Source organism: Tamandua tetradactyla, chromosome 26, assembly GCF_023851605.1.
Source record: "Tamandua tetradactyla isolate mTamTet1 chromosome 26, mTamTet1.pri, whole genome shotgun sequence".
Taxonomy (NCBI): Eukaryota; Metazoa; Chordata; class Mammalia; order Pilosa; family Myrmecophagidae; genus Tamandua; species Tamandua tetradactyla.
Window position 1 is genome coordinate 15439065 of NC_135352.1, and position 23082 is coordinate 15462146.

General features: G+C 38.8%; 1 pseudogene; it reads right to left on the reverse strand.

The window, feature by feature from the left end:
* Nucleotides 1-407: 407 nt before the first annotated feature.
* Nucleotides 408-1777, reverse strand: LOC143669772 (putative elongation factor 1-alpha-like 3 pseudogene; annotated as a pseudogene).
* Nucleotides 1778-23082: the final 21305 nt, after the last annotated feature.

Below are 23082 nucleotides of genomic sequence, written 5' to 3' on the forward strand. Positions count from 1 at the left end.
ACTTGGACATATCTTTTGTGGGAGGTTATCATTCAACCAACTACAACATCCATTGGTGATTCCTCCTGGAATTAATCATCATTCTAATAGCTGTCAAAGGATGATTTCTTAAAAATTTCCATCATTCCTTTTTTTCTTCATTAAGCTTGTTTTAATGGGTCTCAAAATTCTGTAACAGATTTTGTTGCCATTTGAAAAGTAGTGACTTTTAAAAACTAATAACTTAAAACTGCCACAGAAAAACAAATAGTCTACAAAGCATTCTTTCTTCTGAAGCTTTCCAATGTACTGTTTATCATTAATCAGTCTTTCACTATTACATTTAGATGGCCATTGAGATGAACAGTTCTGAGACCATTCTTCTACCACTGATTTAAGACTGGGGTTGCAGGTGTTTTGAGTAACATTCATTTACCCTTCTGAGCTTTCTGGGCAGACCTGATGACCTTGCCAGCTCCAGCAGCCTTCTCATCCAATGCTTTGATGACACTCACAGCAACTGTCTGTCTCATATCATGAACAGCAGAACGACCCAGGGCAGGGTAGTCAGAGAAGCTCTCAACACGTGGACTTGCCAGGAACCACATCAACGATGGCAGCATCACCAGATTTCAGGAATTTGGAGCCAGCTTCCAGCTTCTTACCAGAATGGTGATCGATATTCTCCTTCAGCTCAGCAAACTTGCAGGCAACGTGAGCTATGTGACAATCCAGAACACGTGCATACCCAGTACTAATTTGGCCTGGATGGTTCAGGATAATCACCTGAGCTTCCATTGGTGAGCCATTTTTGCTGTCATCAGCCACATTGCCATGATGAACATCTTTGGCAGACACATTCTTGGCATCAAAGCCCACATTATCCCCAGGAAGAACTTCACTCAAGACTTCATGGTGCATTTCAACAGACTTTATTTCAGTTGTAACGTTGACTGGAGCAAAGGTGACCATCATATCCAGTTTGAGAACACCAGTCTCCACTCAGCCCACACGGAAAGGACAAAACCACCAGTTCTGTAGACATACTGAAAGGCAGATGCTAGGGTTTGTCAGCTAGACAAGTATGTGACAGGATGCAATCCAGAGCTTCAAGCAGTACGGTTCCGCTGGCATTGCCATCCTTATTGGGCGACTTTCCATCCCTTGAACCAAGACATGTTAGCACTTGGTTCCAGCATGTTGTCACCATCCCAACTAGAAATTGGCACAAATTCTATTGTGTCAGGGTTGTAACCAATTTTCTTAATGTAGGAACTGACTTCCTTAATGATTTCATCATAGCTCTTCTGACTGTAAGGGGATCCAGTGAAATCCATTTTGTTAACAGCAACTATAAGTTGTTTCACACCCAGTGTGTCAGCCAGAAGGGCAGGCTCACAGGTCTCCCATGCTTGGCGATACCAGCTTGAAATTCAACAACACCAGCAGCAACAATCAGGGCAGCACAGTCAGCCTGAGATGTGCCTGTCATCATGTTTTAATAAAGTTTCTGTCTCCTGGGGCATCAATGATGGTCACACAATACTTGCTGGTCTCAGATTTCCACAGGGAGATATCAATGATGATACCTGATGCTCACATTCAGCTTTCAATTTATCCAAGACCCAGGCATACTTGAAGGCCCCTTTCCCATCTCAGCAGCCTCTGTCCCAATTTTTTTGATGGTTCTTTTGTCCATTCCAGCACATTTGTAGATCACGTGGCCAGTAGTGGAGGACTTGCCTGAATCTACATGTCCAATAATGTCAATGTTCATATGGGTCTTTTCCTTTCCCATTTAGACTTAAGATACAGAGATGGTTTTTACAACACCTATGTTCTGGCAGCAAACCCGTTGAGAAAAAAGGCCATCATTCCTTTTATAGTTGGCATTCTATTGTTCAGTAAAGCTTTCCCTCTCCTTCCCTTATTCTTTCCTTCAATTCTTTCTCTCTGTCTCCCTCTTTATTTCTTTCTATCAGATCGACCAATGGCATCCCATTTAATCCAATGGGTTATATTCCATTACTATCTTTAATTTTTGATGCCCAAATTGCTGAGATTTAGCCAAGGGAGTTCCTTCAGGCTGGTTCTTGTGTTCTTTTGGCATGTTCCCATTCATTTTTTAGCCCTTCCTTACTTTCTGGTGCAACGGTGTGTCCAAACTTACCATTAACCATCTATTTTCCCTGTCCTGGCCCTGGAATCAGTCATTTCACTAAGGAAATGGTTCTTTCTAAAGAAGAATAATATTTGGCCATCAGTGCACTTATTCCTATTGAGGTGCTATTGCTTCTGTTCTAGTTTGCTAGCTGCCGGAATGCAATATAACAGAAACAGAATGGCTTTTTAAAAGGGGAATTTAGTAAGTTTTTAGATTACAGTTCTAAGGCAAAGAAAATGTCCCAATTAAAACAAGTCTATAGAAATGTCCAATCAAAGGCATTCAGGGAAAGATACCTTGTTTCAGAAGGCCAATGAAGTTCAGGGTTTCTCTTTTAAGTGAGAAGGCACATGGCGAACATGGTCAGGGTTTCTCTCTCATCTGAAAAGGAACATGGCAAACATGGCTTCATCTGCTAGCTTTCTCTCCTGGCTTCCTGTTTCATGAAGCTCCCTGGGAGGCGTTTTCCTTTCTTCATATCCAAACGTTGCTGGCTGGTGGCTTCTCTGCTTCTTGTGGCTCTGTCGTTCTTCTCTGCTCTTTTTGAATCTCTCTCTCCAAAATGTTTCCTCTTTTATAGGATTCCAGTAAACTAATCAAGACCCACCTGAATGGGTGAAGACACGTCTCCACTTAACCCAGTTTAACAACCACTCTTAATTGAGTCACATCTCCAGGGGGATGATCTAATTACAGTTTCAAATATACAGTACTGAATAGGAATGAGAAGAAACGGCTGCCTTTACAAAATGGAATTAGGATTAAAACATGGCTTTTCTAGGGTACATACATCCTTTCAAACCAGCACAGCTTCTAAGCCCTCTCATGAATGGAGCCAGGGCACACACACACACACACTATATCTATATGTCTATGTCTACATCTATCTGTATAAACTGAATTTGCAACAATATCACCAATTTCAACTCAACACATCAGGGTTCTCCAACCCCCTTTCCAAATTTGTAAGCTCTTCCCCCACAGCAAAAACCTGTCTCCCATTATCTTCAATACAGCTATTTATTTGTTTAATCCAATATCCCTACCATGCTATCTCAGTCTCCATGACCCCACTGTCTCCTTGCTCAACTATCTTATTGAAATTTAAATTGATTCAGTACCTATCCTGTGTTTGTTTATTGAGAAGAAACAAGATGCTTTTCAAGTTATTACATAGGATGGTCAATTGTTAAAAGCTTAGGTTTCATCTATCCTCTGGGAAATGTGACTTTCAGCTGCAAAAATAAGTGAGAAGCACAGAGTTTAAAAACATTGCATATTCTATAGGATATATGGATTAGAGAAATCAGAATTTAGTTAGTGAAACGCATTCACCATTCTTTGTCAACTGATCTTTCACTACATGTTATGTGGATTTTTCTATTAGTGTAAAAATTCCAGGCCCTTTGCCTTTGGGTTCTCTTTCAGCCTGTTCAATATAAATTGTATCTTTAGAAAATTAAGATTCAAATACAACAAAAAGAAGATGGGTTACTTTGACATAGTTATTAGGTACTTTCATAATAATAAATAGAGCAGATAACTATACTTATTTGTATTTGCTCACTGACCCCTTAAAACAACTCTGTGAGTTAATCAGGGCAGGTACATCAATTTTCGCTTTATGGAGAAGGAAAATAAAAATTCAGTAAATATTCAGTTCAAACTCTTAGAGCTCAGAGTTCATTGGTCCAAAACGAAACATAGCCCCTACTCCAGGTAAGGTACACTTTTCATCTTTCTTTGGAAAGAAAAGATAATAGAAAAAGACTGCAGTTATGTAAGCAAAAATCATGTCTTTCCCAATCCATGAAAGTATTTCCTTTTTAAAAAGCAGTAAATCAGAGAATCGATACATGAAGATCAAATTTCTGAAAATGAAATTAATAAAATCCTATTTGCAATAGTATCAAATGTAAGAAAATACTTAGAAATAAATTTAACAAAAGAAGTGAAAAATTTATGTGCTGAAAACTACAAAATATTGTTAGAAGAAACTAAAGAAGATCTAAATAAATGGAAAACATTCCTTCATAGATCAGAAAACTTCATATTTGTTATGGTGGCAACACTCCCCAAATTGATCTACAGATTCAGACATAACCTCTAGAAGAATTTCAGCTGACTTTTTAAATATAAATTGACAAGTTGATTCTAAGACCCATATGGAATTGTAAGAGACCTGGTATAAACAAAACAACCCTGAAAAAAGGGTAAAATAGGAAGACTCACATTTCCCAGTTTCAAACATACTTGAAAGCATTAAAAGAAATGGTAATCAAGACACTGTGTTACTGTCACAAGGACAGACGTGAAATAAGTGGAATGGAATAGAGAATCCAAAAATAAGCTCCTACACATCTACTGTCAACCAATTTTCAATAAGGCTGTCAAGATCATTCAATGGGGAAAAGAATAGTCTCTTCAACAAATAGTGTGGGGACAATCAGATAGCCACATGAAAATAAAAATGAAGTTTTATATTGTACATATGTTACTAGAACAAAAATTACAAAAAGAAAAACATGGGACTGTATAACACGAACAGTGAACTAATGTTAGTAGTTCACTATGGACTATGGTTAGTAGCAAAATTATAGTAATATTCTTTCATCAAATTTAATAAATAGATCACACTAATGCAAAATGTTAATAATAGGGGATATATGGGAATTCTGTAATTTCTGCATGATTTTTCTGTAAACCTACAACTTCCCTAATAATAAAAAAGAAAGGAGTGGCCTAAAGTATCAAGTACTACTGATAGGTCAAGTAAAATTAGGACTGAAAAAAATGAAGTTGGATCCATACTTCAAATCATAATAAAAAATTAATTCAAAATGGATTGTAGACCTAAATAAAAGGTAAACTGCAAAACTTTTAAATAAAATCATTGAGGAAATCTTCATGTCCTTGAACTTGGCCTAGAATTCTTAGATACTACATGAAAACTATGAGCAATAAAACAAACCAAAAAAAGATAGACTTCACCACAATTAAAAACTTTCATGTTTCAAAGGACACCATCAAGAAAGTGAAATGTCAACTCAAAGAATGGGGAAAAGTGTTTGAATATCACATATCTGATAATTTATTTGTTCCTAGAATATATAAAGGATTTTTACAACTTGATAATATAAACCCCAGTCAAAAATGGACAAAGGTTTGAGTAGACATTTCTTCAAAGAAGATATGTGAATGGCTAAATAGCATATAAAAGTTGTCGGACATCATTAGTGAGATACCACTTCACAACTAATATGGCTAGACTCAAAACATCAGTAAATAACAGTTGGCAAGGATGTGGGGAAATTGGAACCCTTGTACACTGCTGGTGAGAGTATAGAATGGTCCAGTATCTTTGAAGAATACCATGGAAATTCTTCAAACAATTAAACATAGAGTTACCAAATGACCCGGCAATTCCACTGCTAGATTTCCTATGATGGTTAGGTTCTGGTGACAACTTGGCCAGGTGATGGTGCCCAGTTGTCCAGTCAGGCAATTACTGGCCTAATCATTACTGCAAAGATATTTCGTGGCTGACTGACAAAACAGAAGGCTAGTTTATTAAACCATCAGTCAGTTGATTGTACCTATGGCTGATTATATCTACGATCAACTAAGGACCTGCCTTCTACAATGAGATAATCAGTTGAATTATCAGTTGATCCAATAAGTTGTAGGTTTTAAGGGAGAAGAGAGAATTTTTGTTTCTTCTTCAGCCAGTGAGACTCTCTTGTGGAGTTTGTTGAAACCCTTTATTGCAGTTGCCAGCCTTGCAGCCTGCCCTATGGATTTGGTACTCTTGCATTACAGGTATATATACCTGTAAATATAAATCTTATATTTACAGGTATCTCCTGTTGGTTCTGTTTCTCTAGAGAATCTTGACTAATACAGTTCCCAAGAGAAATTAAAACATATGTCCCCACAGAAATTTGTACAACAATGTTTATATCAGCTAAATATGGTCAAAGAGTTAAAAGGAAAAAAGAACCAAAGGAAATCAAGAAAATGATAGATGAGCACAAAGGGAATATCAATAGAAAGATGGAAATTATGAAAAGCAACCTAATAGAGCTGAAGACCACAGTAACAGAAGTTTAAAATACCCTAGAGGGTTTCAAAAGCAGATTGGAGTGGGCAGAAGAAAGTATAAGTGAACTTGAAGATATGACAATTAAAATCACCCAGTCTGAGTTACAGAAAGAGGAAAGAATGAAGAAAAGTGAAGAGAGCCTGAGGAACTTATGGGGTACTGTCAAGCATATCAATATACACATTGTGGGAGTCCCAGAAGGAAAAGAAAGAGATAAAGGGGCAGAGAGAATACGCCAAGAAATAATGGCTGAAAAGCTTCCACATTTAATAAGGGAGAAATTAATACATTCCCAGATAAACAAAAGCTGAGGGAGTTTGTCACCATTATAGTGGCACTACAAGAAATGCTAAAGGGGGTTCTGCAGGTTGAAAGGACAGAACACTAGTCAACTGACAGAAGCCACATGAAGAAACAAAGATCTTAAGTAAAGATAATGACATGGATAAATATAAATACTATACTATTGTATTTTTTTTGTTTGTAACTCCACTCTTTACTTCTTACAGGTTCTAAACAGCAAATGCATAGAATGTAGTGATAAATCAATGGCTTTGTTCTCATAATGTATAAAATAGATAATTTTTGACAAGAACTACATAAAGGTGAGGGGATGGAGGGGCAAAGGAACATAGTTTATGTATGCTATTGAAATTGTGAAGTTGCTGTGACAAATTACCACAAACTCAGTGACTTAAAACAACAGAAATTTATTCTCTCACCTTTCTGGAGGCATCCAAAATCAGAGTATTGAAAGGGCCATCATTCTAGAGAATAATAATCCTTCCTTTCCTCTTCCTAGCTTCTACTGGTGGCTGGCAAGTCTGGTGTTTCATGGCTTGTAGCTGCCTAACTCCAGTCTCTATCTCTGTCTTCCAATGGCCTAATCCCCTATGTGTCTTTTTCTCAGTATCTCTTCTCTTCTTCTAAGGATACCAGTCATGTTGGATTAAGGACCCTAAATCAGTTTGACCTCATCTTAACTAATTACGTCTACAATGACCATGTTCCCAAATAAAGTTACATTCTGAGGTACTGGGGGGTTAGGACTTCAACATTTCTTTTGGGAGACAAAATTCGTAACACTATACAATGGAATATTATTTGCCCATTTAAGGAATGAAGCATAGATACATGCTACAACATGGATGAACCATGAAAACATTATGCTCAGTGAGAGAAACCCATCACAAAAGGCCACATAATATGTAATTCCATTCATATGAAAGTCCAGAATGGGAAGCCTACAATGGCAGAAAGTAGATTAGTGGTTGGTTATAGCTGGCGGGGAAAACAGAAGACTAGGTAAAGGATACAAGGTTTCTTCTGGAGATAATGAAAATATTCTAAAGTTAACCATGGTGATAGTTCACATATCTGTAAATATACCAAAAGCCATTGAAATTTGTGCTTTAGATGACTGAATTGTATTTTGTATGAATTATATAACAATAAAGCGAATAAGGTGAATAGAGTAACTTTGGATGAGAGATTGCAACGTAGCACTGCTAAGCAGCTCTGCATTCCTCATTTCAGCACTAGCAGCTCAGCCCAGGCCTTTGGAGATGCAGAAAGAAGTCACCCCGGGGAAAGTTGTTGGAACTCAGGGGCCTGGAGAGAAGACCAGCAGAGACCATCTTGTGCCTTCCCCGTAAGAAAGAACCTCAGTGGAAAGTTAGCTGCCTTTCCTCTGAAGAACTAACAAAATAAATCCCCTTTTATTAAAAAAGTCAATCCGTCTCTGGTGTGTTGCATGCCGGCAGCTAGCAAACTAGAACAGTGGGACTTTAACTAGTATGGAAAACTTGACACCCTAAATATAAAAATGAGAAACATAAGGAAACTGTCTGATTTTTCATTCAGGAGCTAGGAAAGATCTCCCATCAAAAAGATTGTAAATGGACAAGGAGGTAAAATAAAGCTACTTTCTGATTATGTCTCAAGAATTTTGATTGTATAACATTTTAACATTTTGGTTCTGTACGGATTGTTGCATTTAATCCTCACAACAATCCAATCAGACAGTTCTATTGCAATTCCCATTTGACAGATGAGGAAATTGAGGTGTAGAAATGTTAAGCAACTTTTCAAAGGTCACACAGTAAATAAGTGGTACAGCTGGGATTAGGCTACAAAACTTAAACTCTTCATAGCCATTCCTGTACCTCATGCTGATAAAAGGGTATAAATATCTGTAAAGATCAGACAGTCTGGTCTGGCAAAATGAGTCATGATATAGTAAGCATCTTTTTTTTGTATCTTCTGCCTTCGTTGTATTTTCTAAAGAAGTCCCTTTATTACCCTACTCTTGTTTCCTTATGTGATGCTCTTCTTTACATGATCATACACTGAAATTAATTTGTTCTGCCCTTCTTTGCATGATCATAACACTCTGAAATTAGGTCTTTTTTTAATCAATCTTAATGTAATGTAGAACCATTAAAAAATAGATGCTCAGAACTGTTCTGTAGTGTAAAGAGGACAGATATTATAATTACACTCCCATTTTATAGGTGGAAAAACTGCTTCAGTCATGATCCTTTCAGGAAAACCAAAGGTAGCTATTTCAAGCAGGAAGAGATTTAATGCATGGAATGCTGAAAGACTATTGAAAGGGTTAGAACAACAGAAAGAAGAAGAGAAAGTTTGCTAAGAGATCAGGAAGCTGCTACAGTCTGTGGGCTGGGGCCACTGAGCATCTGGAAGGGCCCCACTGCCTGGGTGTGATATTTACTCCTGCTACTGCTGGAGCCTTGGATGCTACTTGGCCCCCTATAAGAGGCAGTCATCTGCTGCTGCGATTGTTAGAGCCTGTGCTGGTTTGAAAGTGTTGTGTACCCCAGAAAGGCAAGTCCTTTAATCCTGATTCACTATTGTAGGGTAGAAACCTTTGTTTAGATTGTCTCCATAGAGATTCACCCATTCAATTGTGGGTGTGGCCTTTTGATCAGATGGAGATGCGACTCTGCCCATTCAAGGTGGGCCTTCATTAGTTTACTGGAGTCTTTTAAAGGGGGAAACATTTTGGAGAAACCTCAGATGCAGAAGCAGACATGGAGATTTAGAAATGCAGAAGCCCCAGGAGACACAGTTGCTTCAGAGCCAACAGAGATGCAGACATTTGGAGATGCTTGGAGTGCCAACAGGAAAAGCAGATGCTAGACAGGGACATTTGGAGATGCAGAGCCCAGTAGACATTGCCATGTACCTTCCCTTGAGATGCTAAGCAAACCAGAACCCAGAGTTGTGTCCTGGAGGAGCTAAATAAAGGGCCACAGACACTAAGTAAAGGGCCACTGATCATCAGAAGCTGGGAGCAATGGAATTGGGAACAAGGATCAGCAGATGCCAGCTATGTGCCCTTCCATGTGGCAGGCAATGACCTTTCCTGAATCAAGGTATCTTTCTCTAGATGCCTTAGTTCAGGTATTTTTATGGCCTTAGTACTGTAAACTTGTAACAATAAATTCACTTTTAAAAAGCTGTTTCATTTTTGGTATATTGCATTCTGGCAGCATTTAACAAACCAAAACAGACGAGCCCACAGTAAAATAACTTCTCCCCTTCTTGCACTTTCTCTCCTCAGTTGACTACCATTGGCAGAACCTAGTGAAAGAGTGTGGGAAATGACACAAAGGAAAACAGAAGAGGGTAGAAACAGGACTGAAAATCAACAGACACTGGCATAGAAGCAGAGATTTAGTGGCTGCTTGAATTAGTGGTAGTCAGGACTAGAAGGCAGATCTTTTCCATCCCAACTCAATGTCCTTCTACTCTCTACTTTAGAGGTCCTTAACTGATCCTCAAAGTCCTTTTATAGTACAATAGAGGGATGCACAAAGAGACTGTTTGAAATAATCCTATTTTTCCATAATATGCCATAAAGTAGTAATTTCAAGTATAGGTGTATTTTAGATTAGTATGAGTTCATTTTAATGACGTCTTTAATACTATTTAAACGATAAAGACACATTTAGACTTTTCTCATTTGATAAGTAATACTGCTATTGACTAATTATGGAAGCCAAAACATGATCTATAAACAAATTCAAGAAGAATACATATATGATTTCATTTTAGGATCAAATGTTTATCAAAATCCAGATTAAAATTTCAAATTATATGCTACAGCATAAACAAATTGTATGCTACAGGTTTAATGACTTAATGTTGGAAATCCCTGCCTTTAGCACATTACAAAGGAAATGTATTTATTATAATTCCCATATTTTATTTCTAAATGATGTATAGAAGGAATATTTCTAGAGTCTACATAAAGGAATTTCTGTACAAACAACACATTTCATTTTTTTTCCCATTTACGTTCACAAGCCCACAAGGATTATAGCCCCAAATCCCTTAAGTATTCAAAAAACTCTGATAAAGAACTCCTGCCCTAGGACAATGAGTTAATATACATGGTCACAGCAGAACTGCAGACCCAGCCAAGTTCTGACTCAGGGAAAGGAGAAAGTAGAAATCTAGTACAACCATTTCCTTTCAAGGAAGGAAGATCGAAATATCATATATCATTTCCTCCTACATTCCACTGGTGAAAAATTAGTTCATGGCCACACTTGACTGTAAAGGAGCTGGACTATAAAGATTTTAGCTGTTCTGGCATTTTCCCAAGAAAATGGATTTGGAGGGACAATCAGCAGTCTGCCATTCTGCGTGTCAAAAGAGCATGCGGGTTCAGAGCTCTGTCTGGGGGCTGTTCCCCTTAAGAGGCAGGACGGTGGAGAACCCATTCACTAGGTGGGCAGTGGCAGCTGGGGCAGCAACGATAAGGTCCCAAAGGGAGTAGCAGCAGTACAGGCAGCGCCGGTGCCTTGTGTCCAGTAGCTGTGGAGTGTCCACTGGCTGCTGGTAATCTGCCTCTGGCTGCTGCTGCCTGGCCTCCTTTGCCTCTGCCCCTCAGCCTGCTTCTGCAACTATTTCAGCATGTATGGGAATTCCCTGATAACCTTCTATTAAATTTATTCTAATCAAATTATTGAAGTTGGTGTCTCTTGCTTCCAAGTAAGATCCCTGACAGATCCAGTCTGGAGGGATTAGGGGGACCCGGATCTAGCTTTTAGGAGGAAGCACATTTGCCTCTATTTCCTTGGATTTGCCTTTCATCACTCTGGGCTGCTCAGGGGGCTGGAACTGGGCTGATGGGAAAGGGAGCCCAAGAGACGCTCAAATCACTGCTGTTGGTGGAGCCCCCTGGACCTGTCTCTAGCCCAAGCCAAATTAATTCCTCACACTATTTAGCTCCGCTTGTAGCTCACAACTCACCAGTGGCTTAGAGCCAAAGCCTAATCATAATAATGATGGGTGGCTTGTGTTCGTGCTCCCTCTTCTCTCTTCCTGGTAGGGTGTTTGTGGTAGGAAAGGATTTAGGTGATTAGGAGCCTGGCTTCCAGCCCATTCTTTCAATCTCAGTCAGTATCACCTTATCCCAAGCTGATAGGCTATATATTATACACAATTGCACAACTCTACAGAAAACTATTCCCAGATCCTAGCCCATTTTGTAGAGCCCTGAGAGTCAGTAAAGTACTGAATAAGCAAGGCTGGAATTAATGTTTCTAGAATATAAATGGACAAAAATTACTGACATGAGATATTCTGAGAGAATGTAAAAAAAGCCATAATTTGAGTTTTTGTGGAGGAGAGTTAACAAGGGAAAGGTTCAAGGATGGAAATGCCAGAGAAGAGACTGAGCATGGATTCAATGATGAACCCTGAAAATCAATTTAAATTGTGAGAAAATAATCTGCGTTCAAAGAAAAAAGCCCTCAAAGTATGTGAAATGATTTGAAAACTTTTTACTTATATTTTAAGATGTACAATTTTTTCATGGAGGCAAATATGTGGTATATGAATCTCAAGTCTAATGTTTTTATTCCGTTAAATGATGATGAAAAAGCAGTTATTCATTGAGAACTTTCTATGAAGTAATATACTAATCTCACTAATCTTCATACTTATCAATATTTCAGGATTAATAAGAGATTGTGGCCTCAATCTCCTTTTTGTAAGCATCCACATGTATTTAATTAATTACCTAGTAAAAGTGCTGGACAGCCAAACAGGAAACATTTTCATTTTCATTTTTAGCCCCTAAATTAGTATTCTTCACCCTGATTGCATACTAGACTCATCAAGTGAGCTTTTAAAATGACCTATGCCTAGGTCCTACCCCTGAGCAGTTAGGTCAGAATACAATGGGGATGGACCTAGGCATCAATGTTTTTTAAAGAGAGCCTAGTATTCAGCCAGGATTGAGAATTACTGCTTCCCCTTCATCCTTTCAATCCCATCTTTTTTACTCTGTGCACCTCCTCTTCTCTATCTGGTATACGGCAAATACAGTCTGCCTGTAATTTAAGGCACTTCTGGACAAGCAATTGCAATTAGCCCAACAGAAAGGATGCTGTGTTCAAGCCATCATGATGTGGCTTCAACAGATGGGCAGCTGTTTGGAAATGGAAGCGCTAAGAATATTGCATCTCATTTTCCCATTTCGTTTCAGCTCATCACCAGTCATGTATTTACTACAGCATGATTTCCCGTGACTGGCTCCTCAGACATCACCTGGCCTTGGGGCCAGCTGCAATTATCAAAATGCTTAGAAAAGCTTTTGGGGAACTTGCTCTTTTTGTCTGCAAATAAACTAGGAGTTACTTCAGTCCTCTCCCTATGCTAAGAACGAACTTTTTTCATTGTGATCAATTTATCACCTTTTGATTTTTAATTTACCACAGTCTGGTTTGCAGCAACTTCTGCCTTCCTTTCTTCAGCTCAAATCTCAAAGCAATGAATAAAACATATAAACATTATGTTACTGTTGGAGCTAGAGTGCTGACTTTTAGATCAGTGGTTAAAAAGGTCAGAGGCTTTGGAATTGCCCTTTGGGGATGTTTTGGAAATCTGCATCAGAAGCTCATAGTTGGCAAAATATTTGGGTAGCATCCCTGACATGGGAAGTCCTGCACAACTTTTGAATATACTATCAGATGTTTATATGATAAAAGCAAACCAAATACCCTATTTATCATTCTCTGAGTAAAATGTAAAATTCCACTTTACATATAAAGACAAAATATCTTTTCCATTTACACTGAATTCTCACAAATGCAGCAGTAATATATATTGAGGGAAGATCATGCTTTGTTTTGTTTGGAACTTTACTGACTTGTTTACTATTTCAGAAAATCCCGCCTCAACCAGTAGCAACCTTCAATCCCATAATGCCAACAAACCCTTTTCTCATGAAGAAGTTAGAATGGTCATTGCCTAAATATCCCTAAAGATTGGGAGAAGGATCAAACTAGATGGAGGAGTTGTAATAGAGAACGTAAGATTTAACAAATGAGTATGACTGCTAAATCATTATATTGCACTTCTTTTTAGTCTTCAGTATATTAGAGCAACTAGAGGAAAATACCCAAAGTTGTGGAACCGTAACCCACACCATACATGGAAATTTGTTCTATAACCACTTGTCAAAATGTACTGTGAAATTTACCACTTTTTTGTATATATATATTATGTTTAAAAAAAATATTTTAAAAAAAGAAAATCCCATTATCTATTTGGGATATTTTAGTTGTTATACACAACCTCTGTAACAGACTTCATTTGTTACCTTCCTGATGATTCTACATATCCTTAAGGGCAAACAGGTCTTTTTCATAATGACTTCTCTTGTCATGTACCAGCGTTTTATTATTATTAGTTACTTTCCTTCAATTTTTCCTTTATATTTTAGTTAGAACATTAAATAGATTTTTTTAAAGTATGTGATATGTAAATTAATTTTATTTCAGGATAGTTAAAAAGGTGCTACAAAACATCTAAAACATGTTTTAGAGTAAGCATTGGATCAGACAGCATTGGGGACCCTTCCTTTAGAAGAAAATGAAGCCTGGCTTTTTAGGCTGGACCCAAAGGAATCTTGAACCTGAATTCAGTATTTAATATGATGTACAGGTCATATTATATATATAATATTATATATATAAATATATAATATAATACAGGTCATATGAAAAGGAATACAGGTAAAGTGCACTCTCTGCTTTGAAGTACAAAGTTTCAAACTAAAAGGAATACTGTCATCATATAATTACATTACATATAATTATAAATGTGCATGACATATTGTGTGAATATATGAATGCATGTGTGTATACACATACAAACATACACAGTATCAAGCATAATGCAATTGTATGAAAATGAGCTGAGATGAAACATTTTCCCTTCCCTGCAACTGTTCGAAAAAAAAGAATTGAACTCTGAATTCTAATATCCCCTTCTAAACCAAAGACAAGGGATACCGTCAGGTCTCAGAAAATGAAGCTTAACATACAAAATGAATTCTGTGGCGTGGAGGCCTCTTCAGTTTCTCTCCCTCAGCAGCTCTTCCGATAAGAACTGATGTGCCAGCAAGATAGTGCACACAAACCGGCTAACGCCCCACCTGCCAGAGGCCAGACCTGATAACCCTGAGCTTGAAGTCATGATCTGCACCAGCCTGATATCTCTGGTGATGCCTACAGCCGCAAGTCACCCCCACCCCTCTTGGCACTTTTTTTTCTTTAAAACCTCAAGCTGTCAGAAAGAGTTGGAACCATTTTTCCTTTCCTTTTGCTAGCAGGTTTTACTGGCTCCCTCCTGCCTGCTCTCCCCTTGCTTTCACTCTGTCTGTTTCTTTCTCTTTAGCAATAACCCCCCTTAAGCTTTAATTCACTGTCTCAGGTGGAATCCTTTAACACCCGGCCTAACACATACTTCTGAACATTTTTCAGGAAGTTAGTACAGTACAAAGCTTCATCATGCAATATAGGCGCCAACTGGCTTTTCTTCACCGCTCCCCAGTCAGGCCCTAAAAGTGAGATCCACACCCATGAACACAGTGGCAGGCTTTCTTGGGAGGTTTCATCGCCTGAACCTAGGGGAGGCAGAACTCTGTTTGATTCAGTTTCTCCTGAGCAGCCCCTATTGGACTGATGACTTCATCATCAAACAAAAGCTTGGAAAGAGCTGAGAAGCAGATTGCAGCCTGCAAAACTTCAGGCACTAAAGAATGAAAACAATCTCTGCAATTTAAATAGAATAAATCTCAAAGTCCCCAAGGGAAATGGGTGTTTATTTTTCAGCTTTAAGTACCACCACCCAGGATTTACAAATGACAGCCCTGGCGTCCTATATGGGGTGTACGTGCTTCCGCTTACAGGGTGGTGGTAAAAGCTACAAGCTTCACTCCGGCCTCCTCTTTCCAGCGCCCGGGCCGTGTTTCCGGGCACCCTGGCGAGCCCCGGCGGCCGCTCACACAAAGGTGCTCCTAGCTGCAAATGCTACTGCAGGGTAGAGCCAGCAGCTCACTCCGCGTTTTTTTTTTTTTTTTTTTTTTTACCCTTTTGGGTTCCCAGGCGATGGGCGCCGCCGCGGTGGGGCGCGCGCCACCCCTTATAGACTGGGCGATCTCTGGTCTACCAGACTCACCGTGGCCACGCTGGTGCTGCCTGTCGCGCTCCACACCCCAGGGGGAACCAGAGGGATCCCTGCAATGGAGAGCGAGCGCACTAGGGCAGCGCTTGCCAAGGCCGGGCTGCAACCGGTGAGGTCGCTCCTGCAGGAGGGGCGCGCGGCAGTCCCCGCGGAGCTGGAATCTGTCGAGGGAGGCACTGGAAACGGACTTAGGATGGTTGTGCAAACCAGACAGGGACGAGAAGCATTCCGGCGCCTAGTCTTGTAAACAGACAAACAAACAAACAAGAAAACCGTGTCCAAGGGCTTCCTAGTCCTGACTTGGTTTGGAGTGCTGTTTTAAATCTTACTCTATTAGTATTGGCTGTTAAAAGAATGCATCTATAACTAAGGGATTACAAATCGGGAGTAATCTTTATAGCAAAATCTATTAATCAAATATGCTTATATATGTGCTGCTTATTAATCACATTCTAGGTCTAAATACTTCGGGGTACTTTGTCCCTTGCAAATTGCTCTCCTGCCCCTTCTGCATTCTCTCCTTGCAGAGATCAGGTGCACATTGGAGTATTTAAAAAATCGTAATTATTATAAAACTAATATGCACTTCAGATGAAAAACTTTTCCAAACATGCAATACGTAAAGTAGGAAGTAAAAACTTCAACACCAATCCCTAGCCCTGTTCCCTCTCTCTAGAGGTAGCTACTCTGAACACTTTTGTGTCCTATTAGCTATTTCCTCTTCATATACAAGGATATGTATACGGCCCCCACCCCCGGCCTTCTTTTGGTAACACAAAATACATGTGCTGGTTGGAATATATGTATATATATATATGTATATAACGTCTGAAAAAGGTGTCTTGCTTTCCTTTTTTTTTTATGAAAATGTATTTGAAAATAAAGTCAAATGGAGCGCTCATTTGTCTTCCCTTTGGCATCTTCTCTGGTGACATAACCGTTCTGGTTCCTTTTCTCCAAAATATAATCCTGTCCCACGATTCTTAGAATTTGGGCTAAATGAGCAGGAGCTTGATATCACCACTGAGCAGTAAGAGAGTCTGGAAGGTGGCTTAATTTATCTCAACCCCGATTGCAATTTTTTCCATTGGCCATTATTTGTATTCTCTTATTCTTACTGTATGTGGGTGATGTCACCCCTTTTAGGGAGAGTAGGCATGCCTCTTTCTGGTGGCCAAAGTTCTACTCAAAATTTCTCACATCTTTCTAGCTGAGAAAACTCTTTTTTTGCACAACCTTTAATGTTGCCGTGTACTAATAGAATAAAGCCTGTCTTTTAAAAGCCAAGGCACTTACCTCGGATATCTACTCTGCCAAGAACACCTGCAATTTGGGGGGAAACGGGAATAGGAAATGATACAAGTTCCTAACCATGGTAGGAGCTCAAAAAATAACTAATGTTCATCCTTTCCATATAGAAATCCCAACCAGAAATTACTTCCTCCTACAAACCGTTGCTTTTTGTAGTGATAATTTACAGTTGAAATATCTTTTCAAAGCATATTAGCTCACAGTACCACAGCAATTCAATCCAACAAGCGTACATAAACTGAAGATTTGCTGCTACTTCTTATTTTTAAATATCTTAGAGTTAAAGAACACCAGCACTCCTGCATTTATACAGGGTCATATAAACAAAATCAAACTTCTCTGCTTAATTAAACAGGTCAACAGAATGCTAAAATCAAATGCACATGTGGCACTAGACAACATTAATTTTTTGCGTGTCCATTGGAAGGACGTAAGCTAGTAGGCAGAAAATATTCACAATTTTATGATAGTTTACTGCTTATCCTTTTTGTCAACAGGAAATTGGTTAAAAATAATGTTGTGGTTTTTCTTTTGATATTTATATCTGTCAAGTGGAGTTAACATATCTAGTTATGGCAATAAATCGTTGTTATTTTAAAATTAATTTTTTTATGCGTTTACCTATTTTTTTATTTTGTTGTTTAACAATTCTATTGAACGTCAGAGGTGCAACACACACCATCCCAGTTGAATTCGGTTTGTCGTTCCTGATAATCATATTTCAACCACTTAATTGTTTTAAGCAATTTTAAAGGCCCATTTGTTCACTTTAAAATTCTCTATAATAATCAGGTGGTTTTCCTTTAAATTTGGCTAATAAAAATGCAGAAAGGAGTGAGATATTAACAAAATAACTCAAGTAACTGGGAACAATTGGAACTTACACATTTTTATACTTTCCACTTACCAGGAAAGTAATAAAGCCCTAGATAATTACAGTGAAATAGCCCTCCAGCTGTGTCACCCTGAGCACATTAATCATATCATCTCAATAGTCTATCTGTCCATCAGATGGATCAAATACAGCAGCTAAGCATTTACAAATTCTGTATCATTGATAGACTATGAACAGGTAAATCTGATAAGGTTCTCCCTAGAATAGGGTTTATGTTCATAGAAAGGAAATAAGAATTCCAACAAAGAAGGAGCTTGTTTCTTGCCACTCACCTTCAGCAGTCTGTACAGAGTAAGAGTCATACCAGTTTTTTGTTCTTAAAAATACTAGTGGGGTGACCTACTCAGAAACTGCTGGGAACCATATTTCCTGTGAGGCTTAAGGGAAAGGGGCTGCACGATTACTTGTAGCAGCGTCAGGTCCCATATCAAGTTATCAGGGTATAAGGAAAGCCAGAAGGGCTTAGCACCCAGTACCTGGCTGGGTGGCTTTGGACAAGCTGGGTTTCATTTCCTCACGGCAAATTAAGATATTTGCCAGATGAGAAATTTTTTTTACACAATTCACTAGTGTGGTAATTCTACAGTACAAGTAAATTCATGTTGGAATTAATATCTGAACTCTCATAACTTGTTGGCTCCTACCTGCACAGCTGCAAGATCTCAGGTTCCACATTTAAAGTTCTAGCTGTTTCTAGGATACTCCAGAATTGTCTCACATATATTCAGAAACAGAAGCACTTATGTTCACCCATTTTGGCTTTCCTATATAAGTGCTCTTCCCAGAAGCATTTAAGGTTGTGATCACGTGTCCTTTGCCACTGATACCAGTGCCTCCCACAAAAAGGTGCTTCCTTTCCTGCTAATTCCCGATCCTGCAGCTCCTCTCACATTCTATAGTGCAGATTCCCTCTAGATCCTCCTTGCTCCAAGGCCAAGCTGTGCTCCATGGAGAAATGGAGAATGCACCCCTCTCCCCAGCATTCTGTTCCCCAGTGTGTCACCTGGGCCCCAAATCAGCATGCTGGTGCTTTGAAGCACCCCAGTTTGCTCATAGAGCAGCTTCTATCTCTACCCCTTTAATTAAAGGATCAAAACTGGACCAACAGCTGGTAAAGGGACCCTTCAAGGCCACTCCCTCCATTGCCCTAACTTTCTCTCCAGGATTCTGCACAGAATACTCTTTCTAACTACTTACTTAAGCTAAAACAAACAAAGACGCAAACAAGACAGTTTTTTCAATAGAAACCTGGGGAAAGGATGGAGATTGCCAGGTCCTAATCCCAAAACCTTGGTTAGACTCAGCCAGGATGACCTATTTTATGAGTCTAAAATCTGGTGTTCTTCCCAGGAGATTTGGCTCACAATAAATGTAGATAGTGTTTCTCTAGCTCTTAAAAACAAAACGAACCAGTTAATCCAGTGACTGTTATTTGTCAATACCCGCTAGGCACTCCAGAACATTCTGTCAGTATTGTGGCTGACATGAAGGCAGGCAGTGGGTGTCTGAGATGGTGAAAGGCCAGGGAATGGAAAACGGGGCACTCCAGGAGCAAATACCACTCAGGCTTTCAGTTATAAAGACCCCTGGGAGAAAATTTCCTCAGAATGAGGTTCTAGGGAAAGCTTTGCTTTATCTTACAAACAAATATAAGTTTAGTAACTAACTGAGTTTTCTTTTCTACTTTGGTTACCAGAAAGTTCTTCACAGACTTTGCGACCCAACTATAGGAAATTATGCTATAAATTTGCAGGTGTTTGCCTCTTTTCTCTTTGATTCTAAATATCACGTATTTTTCTGTATTGTTATATTGATTTATTCTAGAATGCTGCCTCAAACACTTTTTAAAATTTTTTTTGGACTGAGAAGAAGGAAAAACATAGTAACTGGATAAACCTGTCTCTCTCTCCCTCTCTACCGCCCTGGCAGCAAAAAGAGCTGAAATATTATTAGCCCAGATTATTACTTTTTGAACCGAAATGACCCTCAGAGATTAAGTTCAGCCTTCTCCTTTCAGAGCTAAGAAAATGGGAGCCCCGGTTATACCATTAGATACCAGATGTGACCATCTGTGTCTCTGATTATTCAAAATACTTTGGCCAGTTGGATATCAGGTCTCCAGTACTGGGAAACAGCAATAGCTTGAATTGAATACAGTGTGACAGACAATGAAGCCAATTGAAATGATTTATGTTGTTGATTGTGTGAATGAAAAGCATTTTATCCATTAGTAAAATCAAGCAACCACTCATCTACACTTTGCCACTTTAATTCTAAATTTTAGATTCCCAAAGCAAAATACTCTGTGTTATTCTACTTCTTCTTAATTACAAAGTTAAGGATTCCTAACAGAAGACTTTGTATTACCAGAAACAGAAGACTTGATTCTTTGAATCACCTTTTAAAAAATGAAAGAGCTGAAAAAGTTGACAATAGGGACTCCCGAAACAGTTTTTGGATGAAAGCTTGTTCTCAGAATAATATATGAAATGGAAGCACATAGACATTGTCTGAGTACTAGCAGCAATCCCTGATTGGCCATGGTTTTTAGCCCTTTGGCGTGAGGGGAAAAGAAGGAGAAGTCCAGCATTGGGGGAACCATTTTAGAGGACTGCCCACCATCCTTAACCCCAAAGGGCAACACCTCAGGGTCAGAGTGAAATGCACTGAACATGCTCCTTTGCCTCAAAACCGTGAGACACTGGAATATGCTACCTTGGAGTGGGGCAGAACAGTAGGTAAAAAGGGAAAGGAAAAAAAAATCCCTTAAAAATATTGGCCACACTTCCTCCTCCAAGTGGGACATGACTCCCAGGGGTTAATCTCCCTGGCAATGTGGGACAGAAATCCTGGGATAAACTGGAACCCAGCATCATGGGATTGAGAAAATCTTCTTGACCAAAAGGGGGAGAGAGAAATGAGACAAAATAAAGTGTCACTGGCTGAGAGATTTCCAACAGAGTCAAGAAGTTATCCTGGAGGTTAGTCTTATGCATTATATAGATATCCCTTTTTAGTTTATGGTGTACTATAGTGTCTGGAGGGAAGTACCTGAAACTATAGAGCTATGTTCCAGGAGCCTTGTTTCTTGACGATGATTGTGTAAGGATATAGCTTTTACAATGTGACTGCGTTATTGTGAAAACCTTGTGTCTGATGCTCCTTTTATCCAGGAAATGGACAGATGGGTAAGAAATATGGATAAAAAATAAATAAAAAAGGAAACAAAGGTTAAAATAAATCGAGTAGATTGAAATACTAGTGGTCAATGAGAGGGAGGGGTAAGGGGTATGGTATGTATGAGTTTTTCCTTTTTTCTTTCTTTTGCTGGAGAGATGCAAATGTTCAAAAAAATAATCATGGTGATGAATACACAACTTTGTGGTGATATTGTGAGCCATTGATTGTATACCATGTATGGAATGTTTGTATGTCAAGAATGTTTGTATGTTTGTTTGTTAAGGTTTGAGAATAAAAATATTAAATATATATATATGACACAAACTCACAAACTGGTCCTCACATGCATTTGCATTCTAGGCACATACCACCTGAGGCAATCAGAGATGCTCAAGCTTTAAATTTGGATTGAGGTGGCTCCCAACTGGTAGTGTTTCTAATCATGTGACAGCAGCAAATGCAAAGCCTCTCTAGAGGAGGCATATTCAACCTAGGCCTCAGGAAGCTCTGGCAAGTAATTTTCAAAAGTAATGGTGAGCATGCACTTAGAAATAATCAGGCTCACAGAATGCAAAGCAGCATGAAGGAGAACCAGCAGAAGCAATTGACTGTAGAATAAGGCTGCACAACCTTCAGGTATTAGAACTCTTAGACTCAAATAATAAAAACACTTTGCTTACCAGGTTTAAATAAATAAATGACAAACTTAGAAATATTTGCAGAAACCAAAAAACTATAAAAATAACATAGGTTGGTGAAGGAATAAAACAGAACTTCCGTATTCATAGAAGATATTCTTCTGAATGAACATCTTTGACAGCAGATTAGATATAGCAAAAGAGAAGATTAGTGAACTGAAAGTATCTTTGAATATATTATCAAGAATTTAGAACTTAGAACAAGGAGTCAAAAATATGGAAAATACAAAGCAGAGGCAAGAGACTTGGAGGATACAGAGAGAAGATTTAACATACCCTATAACATACATTCAAACATATATATCTTTAATCAATAAGGAATCTTAAAAAAAGAAAAAAAAAGCCATTACCAAAATATCATTATCACACCCGAAAATTTATAATAATCCCTTAAAATGAAATATCTAGTCCATCTAACATACATTTGATCAAAATTCCAGAAGGCAATTTTGACAACAAGTTGTAAACTGGCAGAATGCAATATATCAGAAATGGAACTTCTTTTAAAAAGGGGAATTTATTGGGCGGGCCGCGGTGGCTCAGCGGGCAAAGTGCTTGCCTGCTATGCCGGAGGACCTCGGTTCGATTCCCGGCCCCAGCCCATGTAACAAAAACAAAGAAACAAAATACAATAAAAACAAGAAAATGTTTAAAGATGTTTCCCTTTCTTCCTTCCTTCCTTCCTTCTCTCTGTCTTTCCTTTAAAAAAAAAAAAAAAAAAAAAGGGGAATTTATTAAGTTGCTATTTACAGTTCTAAGGCCTTGAAAATGTCCAAATTAAAGCAAGGCTATAAAAATGTCCAGGCTAGGGGGTGTGAGGGTAGTTCAGTGGTAGAATTCTCACTTGCCATGCAGGAGACCTGGGTTTGATATGTTCCCTCTTCTTTATCTTTGTTTGCATTACCTTATTCAGGTCTCATTTGCTCCCTGGACTGTTTTTGTTCGTTTGTTTGTTTTTTTATACATGGGCAGGCACCGGGAAACGAACCTGGGTCCTCTGGCACAACAGGCAAGCGTTCTTGCTTGCTGAGCCACCGTGGCCCGCCCTCCCTGGACTATTACATTAGCCTTCTGATGGATCTCCCTGCCATCTTCCACACAGTGCCAAAGTGATGTATTTACATAAGATCAGAATCTGATGGCATCATCTCAAAGCTTTCATTTAGTCTCAGTTCCACAAATATTTATTTAGCATCATTTAGGGGCCAGGCACTATTTTAGAGACTGAAGATACATCAGTGCATGA